The following is a 5,000-nucleotide window of genomic DNA, read 5'->3' as shown; positions in this document are numbered from 1 at the left end:
CCTGGGTGATCTTTTCCTTTTCAGTCTCCCACTGTCTCTTTCAAGACAGTAGCATTTGCGGGACTGAGGCGTCTGACGGCCCCTGTTCCACTATTTTTTTTTGTGTCCAACGGCCTCACAGCCGATGGGCGTCGTACGGCTCCACACCGGAGCGGACAGGCACTCGGGCGAACGTCATTCAAAACCGGCGCCAGGCGCCAGGTACCGCAGGCCAGCCGCTCCAGAGCTTCAGCGCTCGTACCACACAACAACAACACTTCCGCTAGTTTTGAGAGGCACGCGTGGTTCCGCACGCGGCGCACGGCCACTGCCGTACAGGTAGCGTGTTGCGCGACACGACACGACACGCACATCGAAAGACATGCAGTCTAGTCGGTAATGATCCTTCCGCAGGTTCACCTACGGAAACCTTGTCACGACTTTTACTTCCTCTAAATGATCAAGTTTGGTCATCTTTCCGGTAGCATCGGCAACGACAGAGTCGATGCCGCGTACCAGTCCGAAGACCTCACTAAATCATTCAATCGGTAGTAGCGACGGGCGGTGTGTACAAAGGGCAGGGACGTAATCAACGCGAGCTTATGACTCGCGCTTACTGGGAATTCCTCGTTCATGGGGAACAATTGCAAGCCCCAATCCCTAGCACGAAGGAGGTTCAGCGGGTTACCCCGACCTTTCGGCCTAGGAAGACACGCTGATTCCTTCAGTGTAGCGCGCGTGCGGCCCAGAACATCTAAGGGCATCACAGACCTGTTATTGCTCAATCTCGTGCGGCTAGAAGCCGCCTGTCCCTCTAAGAAGAAAAGTAATCGCTGACAGCACGAAGGATGTCACGCGACTAGTTAGCAGGCTAGAGTCTCGTTCGTTATCGGAATTAACCAGACAAATCGCTCCACCAACTAAGAACGGCCATGCACCACCACCCACCGAATCAAGAAAGAGCTATCAATCTGTCAATCCTTCCGGTGTCCGGGCCTGGTGAGGTTTCCCGTGTTGAGTCAAATTAAGCCGCAGGCTCCACTCCTGGTGGTGCCCTTCCGTCAATTCCTTTAAGTTTCAGCTTTGCAACCATACTTCCCCCGGAACCCAAAAGCTTTGGTTTCCCGGAGGCTGCCCGCCGAGTCATCGGAGGAACTGCGGCGGATCGCTGGCTGGCATCGTTTATGGTTAGAACTAGGGCGGTATCTGATCGCCTTCGAACCTCTAACTTTCGTTCTTGATTAATGAAAACATACTTGGCAAATGCTTTCGCTTCTGTTCGTCTTGCGACGATCCAAGAATTTCACCTCTAACGTCGCAATACGAATGCCCCCGCCTGTCCCTATTAATCATTACCTCGGGTTCCGAAAACCAACAAAATAGAACCGAGGTCCTATTCCATTATTCCATGCACACAGTATTCAGGCGGGCTTGCCTGCTTTAAGCACTCTAATTTGTTCAAAGTAAACGTGCCGGCCCACCGAGACACTCAACAAAGAGCACCCTGGTAGGATTTAAACGGGGTCCGCCTCGGGACGCGAAAGCACCCCTTCGGCTCGCCCCACCGGCAGGACGTCCCACGATACATGCCAGTTAAACACCGACGGGCGGTGAACCAACAGCGTGGGACACAAATCCAACTACGAGCTTTTTAACCGCAACAACTTTAATATACGCTATTGGAGCTGGAATTACCGCGGCTGCTGGCACCAGACTTGCCCTCCAATAGATACTCGTTAAAGGATTTAAAGTGTACTCATTCCGATTACGGGGCCTCGGATGAGTCCCGTATCGTTATTTTTCGTCACTACCTCCCCGTGCCGGGAGTGGGTAATTTGCGCGCCTGCTGCCTTCCTTGGATGTGGTAGCCGTTTCTCAGGCTCCCTCTCCGGAATCGAACCCTGATTCCCCGTTACCCGTTACAACCATGGTAGGCGCAGAACCTACCATCGACAGTTGATAAGGCAGACATTTGAAAGATGCGTCGCCGGTACGAGGACCGTGCGATCAGCCCAAAGTTATTCAGAGTCACCAAGGCAAACGGACCAGACAAGCCAATCCGATTGGTTTTGATCTAATAAAAGCGTCCCTTCCATCTCTGGTCGGGACTCTGTTTGCATGTATTAGCTCTAGAATTACCACAGTTATCCAAGTAACGTGGGTACGATCTAAGGAACCATAACTGATTTAATGAGCCATTCGCGGTTTCACCTTAATGCGGCTTGTACTGAGACATGCATGGCTTAATCTTTGAGACAAGCATATGACTACTGGCAGGATCAACCAGGGAGCTGCGTCAACTAGAGCTGAGCAGCCGGCCGCCCGGGAGTGTGTCCCGGGGGCCCGCGCGAACACGCAAGCGTCCGCTCAATTATTCTGCAAACAGGAGGAGGCCGAGCTCCCCTGCACGATACACCTCGAAACCCTCTCAGGTCCCGGCGGCGCGCAGCGCCGTCCTAGGTACTTGGTCGGTTTCGAGAGAGGCGCAATCGCCCGGAGTTAGGCGAGTAGACGGTTTTAGTGCGAACACCCTTGCTCCCAACTGAGCTTGCCGCTGCCGACAGAGGCCCGGGAGCGTGCTGTCGTGGCATTGCCGGCGGGAGACAACACGCGCCACCTATGGTGACCGGCAGCTCCAACGCCAGCGCCACACAAGGGCAAAGCCCCACTTGGGTGCAGAAGCGAACTCTCCCAGCACAGCGCACGCGCCAACACGTCCGCACAACTGCGATACAAACCACCTGCGAGAACCGCTGGGGCGACCGAGCAGCAGACGGCGTCGCGGCGCCGAGTGCCAGGCGGCGGCGCATCCTCAACGCACACAGTCCTCAATCAGACCAGCACACTGCAGATGTCCACCGCGCTTCGCACCGGGCTCGGCTGAACCAACTTTGGCCGCCAGGCGCCGCGTGCAGGGTGCGCCGCAGCGTAGCTGCGCCGCCTGCCGAGCCCGTCGGCTGGCGCTCCTGCCACTCGGCGCCCCCCACCAGCCGCCTGTTGCGCGTGCGCCCACGCAGCGCGCGGCCAACACGCCGGGCGGCCCCCCTTCACCGGCCGGGAACAGTCCCACCAAGCCACCGCCGCGTATCGCTTCATACCCACATGGGCCTAGTCACGTGTGTGGATGTGGCGGGTACCGCTGAAACAACCGGTTAATAGCTGTACCGATCGTCGCCATCACAGATTCACCTCCAGCGTGAACAACCGCTCAACAACGGATTTCCAGTTCATTTGCGTATCTTGGGCAGTAAACGTAGATGTCCACCTACATTTGCGAATTCAACAATTCTTGCATGCCAGGATGTCATGTGTCACGACACGCTACATCAGACCACATACACACTGCGACATGTGCAGAAGAGAACACGTGGAAGGTGGCCCGCGCACGTATGCGATGTCCCTTCCGCGATCCACTGTCAACCGGCATCTGCGGCATGTCCCAGATATGGAACGCGGTCCACCAGGGTAGCACTTTGTGTGAGGCAATACGACAAAGTCGGAATACACGCGTCACTACATCACACGGCTCACGCTGACCTGACCTGACTCACCGCACCACCACCCCCAGCGACCCAGGGTGACATACAATGCGTTCGTACGTTCCTCCCACACGCCTCTACGGCGTACCACAGTGCAACCTAGCTGTTATTGGGAGACGAGACAAGTAGCATCGAGCACAACATATGGAAATTGAGATTCGACACCGTTGGGCACAGCCAGCGTACGGTCACACGTATCACACTACTTCACTCTGTACGTAACTACCGATGATCGGTACAGCGTGTGGGTTACGCGTACGACATCAGCGGACAATGGACACAGACCATACCACGACGTACACTGAGGGCGTCGACATCTGAACGCAACTGAACAGCTGCGAGGCTCATTTAACACTCAAACGCCAGACCGACCAGCTTGAGAGGACGGAGACACAAAGAGAGGGGCAGAGGGGGGGGGGGGGCGATATAGTCCTATTGCAGTACAATTGACAGTGGATAGCGGGAATATGTGGAAAGTAAGCAACACTCGCAAGACATCTACATGAGGATAACAACGACACCAGAGATTCCGAGCAGTGAACTATGTTAGGCAAAGGGACAACGTGGGTTAGGTTAAGGGACAACGTGGGTTAGGTTAAGGGACAACGTGGGTTAGGTTAAGGGACAACGTGGGTTAGGTTAAGGGACAACGTGGGTTAGGTTAAGGGACAACGTGGGTTAGGTTAAGGGACAACGTGGGTTAGGTTAAGGGACAACGTGGGTTAGGTTAAGGGACAACGTGGGTTAGGTTAAGGGACAACGTGGGTTAGGTTAAGGGACAACGTGGGTTAGGTTAAGGGACAACGTGGGTTAGGTTAAGGGACAACGTGGGTTAGGTTAAGGGACAACGTGGGTTAGGTTAAGGGACAACGTGGGTTAGGTTAAGGGACAACGTGGGTTAGGTTAAGGGACAAATTGAGTTAGGTTAAGGGACAAATTGAGTTAGGTTAAGGGACAAATTGAGTTAGGTTAAGGGACAAATTGAGTTAGGTTAAGGGACAAATTGAGTTAGGTTAAGGGACAAATTGAGTTAGGTTAAGGGACAAATTGAGTTAGGTTAAGGGACAACGTGGGTTAGGTTAAGGGACAAATTGAGTTAGGTTAAGGGACAAATTGAGTTAGGTTAAGGGACAAATTGAGTTAGGTTAAGGGACAAATTGAGTTAGGTTAAGGGACAAATTGAGTTAGGTTAAGGGACAAATTGAGTTAGGTTAAGGGACAAATTGAGTTAGGTTAAGGGACAAATTGAGTTAGGTTAAGGGACAAATTGAGTTAGGTTAAGGGACAAATTGAGTTAGGTTAAGGGACAAATTGAGTTAGGTTAAGGGACAAATTGAGTTAGGTTAAGGGACAAATTGAGTTAGGTTAAGGGATAATCTGGTACAACCACAGTTAGGTTAAGCGATAATCTGGTACAGCCACAGTTAGGTTAAGCGATAATCTGGTACAGCCACAGTTAGGTTAAGCGATAATCTGGTACAG

General features: G+C 53.2%; 2 non-coding genes across 2 annotated transcripts in view; both read right to left on the bottom strand.

Moving 5' to 3' along the window:
- The window catches only part of LOC126315874 (5.8S ribosomal RNA), a 155-nt gene extending 147 nt beyond the window's left edge, over window positions 1–8 (bottom strand). Inside the window, exon 1 of the ribosomal RNA XR_007555982.1 lies at window positions 1–8. This exon is cut by the window's left edge and continues 147 nt beyond it. This is a non-coding gene — a ribosomal RNA (5.8S ribosomal RNA).
- Window positions 9–376: 368 nt separating this feature from the next.
- LOC126315901 (small subunit ribosomal RNA) lies at window positions 377–2,269 on the bottom strand. The gene has a single exon (XR_007556005.1). It is a non-coding gene; the product is annotated as a small subunit ribosomal RNA (ribosomal RNA).
- Between the last annotated feature and the right edge of the window lie 2,731 nt (window positions 2,270–5,000).

Source organism: Schistocerca gregaria, unplaced genomic scaffold (genome assembly GCF_023897955.1).
Source record: "Schistocerca gregaria isolate iqSchGreg1 unplaced genomic scaffold, iqSchGreg1.2 ptg000578l, whole genome shotgun sequence".
Classification (NCBI taxonomy): domain Eukaryota; kingdom Metazoa; phylum Arthropoda; class Insecta; order Orthoptera; family Acrididae; genus Schistocerca; species Schistocerca gregaria.
The sequence above is the reverse complement of the archived record's forward strand: the minus strand, read 5'-3'. Positions and strand labels throughout refer to the sequence as shown.